The sequence below is a fragment of the Microcaecilia unicolor genome, chromosome 1 (genome assembly GCF_901765095.1).
Source record: "Microcaecilia unicolor chromosome 1, aMicUni1.1, whole genome shotgun sequence".
Taxonomy (NCBI): domain Eukaryota; kingdom Metazoa; phylum Chordata; class Amphibia; order Gymnophiona; family Siphonopidae; genus Microcaecilia; species Microcaecilia unicolor.
The window spans coordinates 606,301,854-606,315,319 of NC_044031.1; the positions used below are offsets into that span (position 1 = coordinate 606,301,854).

At 43.1% G+C, this 13,466-nt stretch overlaps 1 protein-coding gene across 2 annotated transcripts in view; it reads right to left on the minus strand.

Moving 5' to 3' along the window:
- The window catches only part of PTP4A3 (protein tyrosine phosphatase 4A3), a 172,572-nt gene that overhangs the window by 118,353 nt on the left and 40,753 nt on the right, over nt 1-13,466 (minus strand). For both annotated transcript variants that reach the window (XM_030219666.1, XM_030219658.1), the window contains exon 2: nt 1,243-1,405. The gene's annotated coding sequence lies outside the window, so the exon portion shown is untranslated. The remainder of the gene's footprint in view (nt 1-1,242; nt 1,406-13,466) is intronic.

Consider the following 13,466-nt stretch of genomic DNA (forward strand, 5'->3'; position numbering starts at 1 on the left):
TGTAAGGAAAAGGGAAATAGAAGTAATTCAGATTTTAGTGCCTATGGTAGTCCTTTGGTTTTTTTCCCCCCATGATGGGGCTCATATTTGGTGTAATTACTATGTACAATATTTTCTTTTTGAACACCTTGAGGCCCTTCTAGCAAAAATGGCATTAAGCCCTAAGGGCCCTGTTTACTAAGGTACGCTATCATTTTAACGCAAGCGCCAATACTAGAGACACCCATATATTCCTATGTTAGCGCATGATAATTTTCAGCGAGTGCTAAAACACTAGCACGCTTATAGCACAGTTTAGTAAACAGGGCCCAAAAGAAAGTTACCATGCCAAAAACCAGTGCGTTGAAGTGCATTGTCGTACACTGTCTTTTAATGTGCACTACGTCAGGTATTAGTATTTAAAATATATATATATATATATATATATATATATATATATATATATATATATATATATTTAGAGGATGTGTTCCATGCACAGAGAATGGTCATGGAAGCATTAACTAGCTAGGAAGCGTAAGTGCTTCTGTGTTAAAGATTTTTTCAGATAACGCGAGCTCATGCGAAAACTATCCATGATCTGATTTTTTTTTAAATGCCTTAAATACTGCCATGTTAGAAATAAGCTTAGTGCACAGGAACACCCCGTGTTAAAATGCACTTAGTCCATTCCCTTATGTGTTTTAGTAAAAAGCCCCCCCTTGCTTTTCTCGATTCTTCTTTATATGTACATGATAAAATATCAATAAACAAAAAACAAAAGCAAATGAGTGCTATCACATCAGGTGCACAAAACATGTGACATGCACCGAGATAAAAACGGGCATTGATATTCTGCACCACCAGGCCAGTACTGTTGCTTGCAGACTGTATGGCTTCCACTGGAGATCATCACCAAGCTGTCTCACTCGCCCTGCTTTTCCTAATCTAATAGCAAACAATTCCTGAGAAGGAAAAAAATGACAACACTGCCAAGGCTGTGTTTATCTTTCTGCCCTCTCCCTCTCCTCTGCCCTAAGCATGCTAACAAATGCATCACAGGCAAATGAGGGGAGCGCTCGCCATCCTCAGACACACAGTAATAAAAATATAACTACATCAACTACAGAAGAAAAGAGAAATATGAGTGAAAAATCATTTTTTTTCCTGCAGACCACAACAGCACTTGCAGGACAGCAATGGTAAGAAATGAGAATCGTAATCATTGCTTTGAACAAGGTGGCACACAGCAGCACTCATTACCTTCCTCAAGGAGAGTCGGTGCACAAGAGCTTACAAACTTTCATTAGATCCGATCAAGCATAGCTCCGAGCTCCTTCAAACTTAAGGTCCCAAACGGTATTGGCAACAGTGGTAGCTGAAATCGTTCTTTCACCTTCAAAGATTATTCCACACAATAGGTGACCTGAAAGAAAAAAAAAAATAATAAGTGGTTCCCAGGGACTCATCTCCATGTGCTCTCTCTCAGGAGAGTGGCTGTTACCTGCATTAACCGCACACTGTTTTCTTTTGCCTTAAATGTATAAACAAAACAAGTCACCTCCATCACCATCGTAGCCATGAAAAACAAAGGCATTCCTCAAACCTAAGAACAATATCGTCACCTGACTGATACCTGTGGAAACAGGGACCTATGATTTTCTTGAGGGTCAATATAAAAAAAAAGGCATCAAGCTCAATCTAAATGTAGGACACAGAATAACAAACTGAGTATAACTGCGTACAGGTTCCTAGAATCTGCCTGCTGTTTTTTTGTGCAGTGTAAAATTCAGCAAAGTTTTTTGGCAAGTTCTCACGTTATATGGTAGAGACTATCAGAATGCTGGATGTAGCAGGACATGCACAGATGATTTGGTTGCTGTAATAAAGCCCTCAAAGATTTGCTATTTCTTTTCTTTTTTTTTTTCTTTTTCTTTTTTTTTTTACAGGCATAGGGGCCCTTTTACTAAACCATATTAAGCACTTAGGGGGTAAATCTATATTGCGTGCCTTAAGTTAGGTGCTAATTAGGCCCCTAACTGTAGGCACATAAAGGAAAAATTATGTCTTACCTGTTAATTTTCTTTCCTTCAATCATAGCAGATTAATCCAGAGACTTGTGGGTTCTGACCATCTTCCAGCAGGTGAAGATAGAGAGCACCAAACAGAACCCTGTCATACAGGATGGTATGCTCCTTCATCAGTTAATATTTCTCATAACAAAGCAGAAGGAAGAATTAGAGACAATAGTTCTCCTTCCTCATAGTAATAAAACATGAACAGAATTACAACTGGAACTAGAAACAACAAAATGCCAAAACAAAACCTAAACAGAGAAACTGACTAAAAAACAGACAAGAGGCCCAATAGGAAGCTTCTGATCTGGCCAAAATATCCAGACAAAAGTGAATTAAAAATACATGCAAGGAGGAACACGTCACTGATCTACATATTTCATCAAGAGACATAAGCACGAGATTCTGCCCAAGAAGTCAACAGAGCTCTTATAGAATGAGCCCTGAGTGCTGAAGGTTGTTGTTTACCAGAAAGAATATTCACCAAAGCCAAAGCCTCCTTAATCCAGCGAGCAATAGTTGCCTTATAGATGGCATTACCCCAGGTTTGGTCCCTGCCATGAGGATGAAGAGGTCATCTGAGTGACAAATGGCATTGGTGACGTAAAGGTACAGAGGAGTACACGGACATCCAGACACTGCATCAAATGAAAATCCTTCCCGTAATCCTCTTTCCAAAAAAGATGGAAGACAACAACAGCTGATTTAGGTGAAAGGATAAGATCATTCTAGGTAAAAAGAAAGGTACTGTGCAAATGGTGACCCCTCCCCCACACCTGAAAAGCAGAGGAACGGATCTCTACAAGTTAATGCCTGCAGATTGGATATCCTATGTGCCCAGGATATGGCCACCAGGAAAACGGATTTCAGGGTAAGGTCTTTCAAAAAAACCTTCTTGAAAGGTTCAAAGGGTGTTTTTTGCAGAGTCCACAACAGTTCAGATTCCATTTCAGGCAAGGAGGGTGAAGAGACGGCTTCAAAGATTGACCCTTCTCAAAAAATGAACCAATTTGGATATGCCACTATAGAAGAATTGAGCTCTTGTCTCCAGTAGAAAGCTAAGGCTGCTACCTGAACCCTGACAGGTTTGATGGCCAGACCCCTTCTTGAATCCATTCTGTAAGAAACCCAAAATCTGAGATACCAAAGATTGGAAGGGAGAAAGAGCCATTTCCAAATACCATACTTCAAAAAAGTCTTCAGACCCTCGCATAAGCAGCTGAAGTAGATCGCTTCAATGCCTGAAGCAGAGTGGTAATAACCTCATCAGAGTAACTTTTCTTTCTTTAACTTTGGTTCTACAACCTGGGTCTTGAGAGGTTACAATAGGGCAGATTTATGATGAAGAAGCCCCACTGAAATTGGAAGCTGAAATGGCAGGCCCACTAGCAGCTGAATTAGGTCTATGTACTATGGCTCCCTGGGCCAATCAGGGGCAATCAGGATCACTAAACCAAAATGAAGAATTTTTGTGGAGCACTGTGCTAACTGACAAACAGAACACCAGTCTCCAGCTAAAGCTAGAGAAAATTATCTAGGCCCTCAGAACTGTATTCTTTTCCTCTGCGTTCCGATGAGTTTTCATGAGATCAAGAATCGAAACGCCCCACCTCTGGATTATTAGCTGGAAGACTGCCGATGACAGCTCACTCTCCCCTGGATTCAAGGAGTTCCTGCTAAGATAATCTGCCTGGACATTTAAGTATCCTGCAATGCACGCTGCTAAGCTCTGAAGCAAATGCTTCTGCCCACTGAAGCAATAGATGAGATTCCTTTGTTAGTGAAGCGCTCGAGTGCAGGCTTGCCCTCTAGTAGAAGATGAAAGGCCAGAAGAGCCAAGCGAAACGCTTTGAGTTCCAAAGAGGCTCTGTCTCATTCCAGAGACTTTGAGCATGGCGGAGAAAGCGCGCTCTCCAGCTCGTTAAGCTCGCATCCATGACCACCATTATCCAAGACGGAGAAGCTAACAGAATCTCTTTGAGGAGATTGCTTGATTGGAGCCATCACAACATACTGGACTTCACCTGAGGAGACCAAGAGAGATGAAGACTAATCCTGAGACAATGGAAACCAGTGAGACAAGAGAGACTGCTCAAGTGGACACGTGTGGGCCCTGAGGCGATGGAACTACATCCAACACAGCTGCCATGGAACTCAGGACCTGAATATAATTCCATGTCTGAGGACTTGGGAGCTGCATCAAGCATCGGATTTGAATCTGAACCTTGTCCCTCCCGTGATCCAGTAGAAACTCCTTCCATAAAGAAGTATCGAATCAAACTTCCAAGTACTCCTGACTCTATGTGGATTCTAAGTGACTTGGGAAGATTGAGAACCCAAACAAGTGACTGCAAGAGATGAATAACCCTGGACGTCACCTGATGGCTCTCCTGGACTGAGGAGGCCCGGATCAACTAGTCATCCAAATAGGAATGAACCTTGATGCCCTCCTTCCTTAGAAATGCCACCACTATTACCACAACTTTGGAGAAATTCTGGGAACTCTAGAGGCTGAAAGGCATGGCACAAAACAAAGTACTGCCCCGGAACAGCAAACAATGGAGGAAGCACTGATGGGAGAGCCAGATTGGAATATGGATGTAGGCTTCCTTGAGATCCAATGGCATGAGAAACTCTGTGGGCTGCACCACTGCAATGAATGAGCGACATGTTTCTGTCCAGAAATGCCTCACTTAGAGACACTGGTTGACTGTCTTGAGGTCAAGAACCAGGTGATAGGATGCTGTTTTCTTGGGACCTGTGAAGGAATCAGTGTGTTTTAAGCCTTTAAAATATATTGTGTATTTCTCTAGTTTGGCCAACAGGTGGTGCATGTTTATATTTTGAAGCTGTTGCAGAACCAAGGTTGTTCTCTTTGTTTAATCCTTTTGGAAAGGCAGTCTGCAGAATACTTTTAAACTTGTTGACTGGGCTCTGATTTGCCCTGGAGCTTTTTTCATTTGAACTGTACTGTTTTTTCCCCCCCCCCCCCAGTTTCAGCCTGGGAGAAGAGAGAGAGAAAGCTCTTTGCTGAAGCCCTGTAAAAAAACAGTTATATTTGATAACTGGTGAGCAGCTATATGTCCTGATTTCCCCACGTACGTTTTAGAAAGTAACAAATGTTTAATTAGTGTTATAATTGATCCATATTTCAGTTACCTGTTATTGTTTGCTGATTGCACTTTTTTGTTCATTGTTCAATATATTGTTAAGACAATAAACAATTGTTTATTGCCTCTGCCTGTCTGGACTGATAAAGAATCTTGGTGGTTTGTGTGTTGGGTCTGTGAGTGTTTTCTGGGACCTGTGGGACCACTGGGAGTGTGGCTCCAGCAACCTAGAAATCACTGGGGATAATTTGAGAGTGGGGAAACTCGCCAAGAGGCGGTTGTGACTCAGTTAGTGGGAGGAGGGTGCTAGTGTAGAGCACAAGCTTAAGGTACAGGCGGACCTGAGCTGTGCTGGGGATAGACCCTCTAAGTAGCTGAGGGGTAACCCCAGGTGGGTGGCTAGGCATTTTGTGACAGGACCCCATTTCCGTTCATGATTGGGACTGGAATCACTGCCCCCAGCTCTTGTAAGGCATGAAGAGTAGAACAAATGGCTTGCTTTTCAGCAAGGCTCTGCTTGGAGACTCCAATAAAAAAAACTGATTTTGGAGCATAATTCTAACTTCAACCTTCTCTGATAATAATTAGAACCCACTGGTCCATCGTGATCTTGGCCCACTCTTCGTAAAAATTAGATAAGTGGTCTCTTATCGCTTCTGCTGAAGAGTGGATCTGTACCCCATCCTTGTGAGGAGCAACAGGTCGGAGAGGATCTGGCAGCCTGGGTAGCAGATCTCTTGTCAAAGCAAAAGGAATGCTTTTGTTGATACTGGGGGCCTCTGAAAGAAAGTGGAATGGCCAGGCATTCCTTGGAGTCCACATGACAGATTAGACCTGTAAGAACTTTCAGGCTTTTCCCCAGGCAAATGCTGTGACTTGGAGTCCCCCAAATCTTTGACTAGCTTCTCTAAATCCTCTCCAAAGGAGGAGCTTCCCCCTAAACAGGACTTCTGTAAGGGACTACTTGGAGGCAGCATCTGCAGCCCACTGGAGAAGACACAATAAACACCTAGCTGTGACTGTCAAAGCTATTTGCTTGGCTGATGTTCTTTATAAGATCATATAAAGAATCAGCCAAATAAGCCAATTCTGTCTCAATATTGGAGAACTCCAAAGAAACCAGAGAATCAGCTACAGCCAATTCATCTGCTGCATGCTGTGAACCCAGCTAAAGCAAGCCACGACTGCATAAGAACTGCAGACTGGAGCCAGAAAAGAGAGAGAGAGCGAGCAGAGACTTCAAAGGAGAGTTTTAAAGAAGACTCCAACTTCCCATCTTGAATATCTTTCAGAGCTATCCCCCCTTCCACAGAAGGGTTATCTTTTTTGTAACCGCAGCTTAGAGTCCACATTATGTAATTTCAACTTCTCAAGCTCATCCTGAGAGATAGGGTAGAGGCAGGATATAGCTGGGGCCACCTGAAGACTAGTAACCAGAGTGGAACAAGTTCCTGCATAGCTTCATGGACTGGAAAAGACTTTGGTGGCTTTTAGTGCTAGCCATTTTAGGATTAGAGGAGAAGAAAGCCCGAGAGTCATGAGAAGAAATATTAAGAACTTCTAGAGTCTTAGTGATGATGGATGGCAATTCCTTTCTATGGAAAATCCAGTAGGGTTATCAGCTTTATCATTCAAAAATGTTCCCTACTCAGTAGCCAGGGAAGCAGCTGAAACACACTCCTCCAAGTGTGCAGAGGAAGGAAGAGACATAACATCCATCTCAGAGACAGTCTCCAAAACACCTTCTCTTTGTAGAAGAATCCGCCTGCAATTGCTGACAAGCAGACAGAGTCCCAGAAAGCTATGTCTGGTGAAGGAGCACAACAAACTCTGGGGAAAAAGGCTTCAGAGATGCACAGGAATCCTGAAACTCCACCAAAGATGTTGTGGACTGGTTCCCTATTGGAGGAATAGCTGACTGTGCCTGCAAAAGAGTTCCCTCACCTACACAAGGAAAACAAATTGCATCCATCCAAGATGGCTGCAGTAGCAATGACAGAAACCGCATCTGTGAGGGACAGCTGAGGACAGCATAGTAAGGAGTCTTCCGCACAGGAAAACAATGGCCCCATTGCTGCAGACCAGCATCAGTCAAATCAGTCCCCATACAACACTGAAGCACTGCGCAGATGCTGCTCTGCGCTTCCCACAGCAACAGCAGCATTTAACAGCCTCTGCTACCATAAAAACAAAAGTGAAAGCACAACCACGAGTCAGCCCAACAGATAAACAAAATGTAAAACTGTGCTCACCCGAATAGTGGAAACCTCAGGAATGGGCAGTTCCTCTGCAAAGGCTGTGCTAGCAGCACAAGCCAATACTAGGGTTACCATTTTTTGTCCTCATAAAAAGAGGACACTTGCCCCGCCCCTTTCACGCACTTACCCCGCCCCTGATGCATATTCCCCTCCCCCGGTCATCCCCTCCTCCCCCCATCACCTTTCCTCCCCCCGTCACCTCCCCTCCCCTTACTCTACTATCCCTGGTGGTCTAGAGGTACCTCTTCGGGGCAGGAAAGAGCCCCCTCTTTCCTGCCCGGAGCGCTGCTGCCAGCTGCCCTGCATCCTGTGAGTCCAGCTCTCGGCATTTCAAAATGGCTGCAGAGAGTTGAAGCAGCCTTGCGAGACTTCAACTCTCGGCGGCCATTTTGAAACGCCGAGAGCCGGACTCACAGGATGCAGGGCAGCTGGCAGCAGCGCTCCGGGCAGGAAAGAGGGGGCTCTTTCCTGCCCCGAAGACGAAGAGGTACCTCTAGACCACCAGGGATAGTAGAGTAGAGTAGGGGAGGAGTCCCGCACCCGCCAGCCAGCCCGTTTGTCCAGAAATCCGGACAAACGGGCAGGCTGGCCAAATCCGTCCGGACATGTCCTCAAAAAGAGGACATGTCCGGGTAAATCCGGATGTATGGTAACCCTAGCCAATACCCCCCTCCAAAATAAGGACTTACAAGCAGCAAGAACTGCCAACAAAATTCCTCACACTTTTTTTCTTTTTTTGGCTGTGAGGAATGAGAAATGTGGAGTGGCAGGAGACGGGACACAGGGTGGGGGATGGACCTGGCACCACCAGGTGTACCCCATTAAACTAGGCACCGCTCAGCTTAAACACCCCCAAGCTCTACTAAACCAGAGACCCAGAACAGGAACTATAATAAAGGTGACACCAGGAGCTTGTGAGAGACCACCCACTGCCTGGAGATAAAGATATACTAACTGACCAAGGAGCATTCCATCCCATCCTACATGACAAGAGTCTTGTTTAGTGCTCTCTATCTCCACCTGCTGGTAGATAGTCATAACCTACAAATCTCTGGATTCATCTACTTTGATGACAAGGAACGACAGATAACGGTAATTGAGTGCCAAAACGGGGATAAAATGGCAGCTAATCACATAAGTGCACTTAGGCACTATAACTGGGTGCCACGGTGTTCTCTGGTGTAATTGCAAAGGGGATGGTCCCTGGGAAAGGCATGGGCAGATCACAGGCATTCCCACTATTTAGTGCACGCTTTAAAGAATACTCATAATTTATGCACACAACAGCGGCATTCAGGCTCGACCATTTACAGCAGCCGTAGACAATGGCATAAGTAGTCACACCTAAAGTTACGTGTGTTACCATGTACTTACGATAATATTCAATTGCAAGGAAGCTCTGGAACGAGGGGGCCTAGGATGAAGGTGAAAGGAGACAGACTCAGAAGTAACTCGAGAAAATACTTCTGAGTGGTGAATTTGTGGAATGGCCTCCCAGTGGAACTGGTGGAGACAAAATAGTATCTGAATTCAAGAGAGCTTGGGACAAGTACATAGGATCTGTAAGGGAGCGAAAAAGAGAGTAGATGGCATGGATGGACAGACTGGAGAGGCCATATGCTCTTTATCTGCCTTCATTTTTCTCTGTTTCTATAACAGATTTGGCATACAAACATGGCATTATAGAAAATTAGCTCAATGTCCTTCATTGAATTGACTACTTAACGTGCAGTGTACTGCACAGTAACTGCTAGTGCACAACTACGTTAAGAGGCCTTGCGGTAGTTTTGCAGATACCAAATAGTAAACTGCGCATTGCGTGCATTTTGTGTCAGGAGGCATATCATGGTGGAGAATGGGCATTGAAGGCGTTTTGAGGTTAGAGTACTGCAAATATCGCCTCCTAACTAGTAAAATGTTCCATTAAGCCATGGTAACTGTAAATTTTACTACAATTTAGTAACAGAGCACCATACTATGATCAATGTTTACTGTTGTTTCTTCAGTTCATATAGCCAGAATCAAAATAAGGATGAAACACAAACTCTTTGAACATTGCTCATTCTATATCTCACATCCATTGTTCAGCCTAACTCTCCCCACTATTCCTTCCCCCTCTCAAAGTTCCTTCCCAACCTGTTATCACTTCAAGGGATATAAAAGCACATTCTAGATGTTCTCCTAAAGACCTGTATGAGCAAACATCTAAATCTTGTGCACTCTTTTCACTTATTCAATGGTGATTAAAGTTTTGCTGTTCAGAAAATTGTGAGAATATACAAACAAGCACGTGAAATGGCAAAAGCAAAAGTGTGTTGCAGCCCAACAGAAAACATTTGACATCACCTGCACGACTGGCTTGTGGCACTCTACCTATACTACTGCTTCAGTGATTTCCATTACAACCTGCTGCTGGCACTCTGCAAGCTCTGTTGAGCAAGAACTCCTCGCTAAAGGAAGTCCATGCAAAATCACTGGCCAAGGTGGCACCCAGCTATCTGAAAATCTCATTTACTAAATTTGTTGGCTAGAATGACAGCAAAGACCAAATTGTCCATATGAAATCTCTGCCAGTCCAAGTTCTGTGCCTCATGTATATGTCTGGGTTCTAGGCAGGGCCATCCCAACCATTAGACTAGACTAGGCAATTGCCTGGGGCAGAAAAAAGCAGCTGCAGCCATCCTGCCAACCACACAAACTCAAAGAACCATCACCATATATACTTTAACCTGCATTTTTAGAAGACTGGGAATATAGAGTTTAATTATCAAAATTTTGAAGGGGGAGGGGCTGCAGACCTCAGGCCTGGAAATTAACTGAAGAGACATATAAGGCTGAAGATTCAAATAGGGTACCCACCACCCTTGTACCAGCTATGGTTCTAGGTACACCTCCTACTTGAAGCATAAATTCAACGCAAGCATAATTTTATCTTTATAGTATTCTTTTCTAGAGTAGCGTCTTAACCATGCTGGTAATGGCAAGCAACTTCAAAATGAGAAACCCGTTAAGTATCTGAAATAACACCCTTTCCCCCTCACCTATCCTCAGGTAGTTGAAAATGATAGGCATGTGGAACTACAGCCCAATCTGGATCCAACTGAACTGAAATACCAAAAGAAGTAGGGAGAAAACTGATGAATCAAAACAAAAATTTGAAACCATAACTGTTCCAAAGATTTTAATTTCCTATATACTAATGCAGTCACAAATCTCTCTATTCCAGTTTCTCTCTCTCTCTCTTTCGGCATCCACCATCAAAAGCGCCATTATGGAAAGCTTGCTTTGGAAGTAGTAGTATCGAAGTAGTATCTTATCTGACTGTCCCAAGAAACAATTTATATAGGGAAGTCAATGTACATTAGGTCTGGGGACTCATATGATCTTCTTCAGGAACCTAACATAAGCAGGACTTAATTTTTGGAAGCACAGTCTGGAACACAGTTCAACCACTTCTTTTCAGACTCCAGAGCAGTAGGAGTGTTCTGCTTCAACACCTTCCTTTCAGGCATGGTAGAGAAGGGGAAGAGGGTGGTGATCCTAAAGCACAGCAGAGAACAGCCTCCCTAATCCATCCCCTCTCCTTCCTCCTGTTCCTTCTGCCCCTGGATCCTTTTTGTCTACAAATATAGCCCTGAACATAAGATCTCGGAAGAATGAATCTATGGGGTTCTGACTGTTCATGTATAACTACATCTACCTTATAAATATTCTTGGTTCAATAAAGATGTCTAGAAATCATAAACTGTGGCATTAGTAGCCAAAACTTGCTTTTTAAAATATTCATGAATGTTTAAAATGTTATCCCCTCCATCCAACTATTTTTTTGGCCTTCATTCATCAGATTTTAATTTTGAAATGCTTAAAATTCCTTTTTATTAACTACCTTCACAGCTCTATTACCGTCATATACATTGTGAATCAATGCTCTCTTCCACAATTTGATCCAATGTCTGGCACAGATTAAAGGTAGTGCAAATTCCAGTGACCATCTCTAAATCAGTCCATGTAGAGTAATGGTATTACCCATGGGTGCCAAGATGAATCTGCAGCTAACATGAAGTGATTATAGAAAACCCCATGAGCAGGGGTTCTCAACTCAGTTCTCGGGACACATCCAGCCAGTCTGGTTTTCAGGATACACACTGTGAATATGCAAGAGAAATTTGCCTCCGTTGTATCTCATGCAAATTCACTGCAAATATCTTGAATACTAGACTGGTCTGGTGTGTCCCAAGGACTGCGTTTAGAACCTCTGCCCATGAGGGATCTCAGCTCATTTAGGAGTCCTTTATTAAAGCTGCAAATATCTTGAATACTAGACTGGTCTGGTGTGTCCCAAGGACTGCGTTTAGAACCTCTGCCCATGAGGGATCTCAGCTCATTTAGGAGTCCTTTATTAAAGCCATGGTAGAAAGTGGCCTTAGCATGCCCTTACACGGTTTTTTTCCCCGAGCACCAAAGATGTTTTTACTGCTGCCGAATAATGGCCAATTTTCCAATTTCCAAGTTAATGGCCATGCACTAATGTTGTAGTAGTGTAGAGAGCCTTAGATGGTGCAACAAGGCAGAGCCAAAACTGTAGAGGAAGCAATTTATTCAAAGTCTTATTCAAAGACCCAACACAGCCCTTGTTTCAGCAAGTGCCTGCGTCGGGGATCAGAATGAAGATAAAATGTGTCAAATCTTCTTATAGGGTGTATTCAGTCACAAATAGTAGTGCATCAACATACAATTTGCAGAAACTACTGGATTTCTTTCAGACTTTGTTTTAAGTGAAACAATAATATGTTGACCTCCATACTGACCCCTGATGCAGGCACTTGCCAAAACATGGGCTGTTTCAGGTCTTCGAATGAGATTGTGAATAAATTGTTTCCTCTGCAAGTTTGGCTGTGCCTTGTTGCTCCATCTAAGGATCTCTACACTAATACTGCACCACATTTATTTATGAATGCATTCTTGTATCCTACTGTTATCCAAAAACAGGTTTCGGTTCAAAGTGGCTTAAAATTTACATTCTGGTTGGAAATTACAATAATTGTTTAGGGTGTTGGACTTTGGTCCTAGGGAACTGAGTTCGATTCCCACTTCAGGCACAGGCAGCTCCTTGTGACTCTGGGCAAGTCACTTAACCCTCCATTGCCCCATGTAAGCCGCATTGAGCCTGCCATGAGTGGGAAAGCGCGGGGTACAAATGTAACAAAAAAAAAAATTAGAAAGTGGAAAGGACATTGATAGCTTATTAATATTATTTAAAGAATCTTTTGAAGAGGTAGGCTTTCAGTTCTTTTCTGAACTGAAGATAGTTGGTGATGCTTCTTTTGACCTTCGGTATTGAGTTCCACCACTTGGAACCCAGGTAACTAAATCCAGCCGTGTAGATAGTTTTTTTTATGTTTCTGCAGTTCAGTAAGTGAAGTAGGAAGCCTCTGGTTTCTGGGCTTGCATTTCTTGGCGATAGTTCGATCGTATCTAGCATATATTCAGGAGACATACCAAACAGTATCTTGTAGATGAGGGTGCTAGCTTTGAAGATTAGTCTTGCCTTGATTAAAGGACTTACTAAAACATAAATGATACATGAAATTGCCGGGGGATGAACTACCTCCAGAGAAGAAAAAAAAAAAACGAACTTTGATGACCCTCTTGTTATCAAATTTGCTGCCAGGTTTATGGTCTACCTTCCTGCTTAAGAGATCCTTTGGGGAGACCCAGCAGCAAACTTAATAACAAAAGTGGACAAATACCTAACATCAAAATCTGTTTTAGGAGATACGAACTACCCCTCAAATCATAAGTCAGAATCTTTGGAATACAGCTAGATTCAACACTTACTCCGATTCCCCAACTCCAAGCAACCTTCAAGAGCTTTTTCTATCATTTGTGACAACTATGCTGCCTCTCTCTCCTTACATTGAGAGAGAAAGTCTTGTCTCATTTGTGCATGCCATAATAACATCAAAGTAGTGTACCTCACCAGCATCTGTCAAAACCAATTGACCCCGACAGGCGACAAGCCCACCTCCCAGCCAAACAGAAGC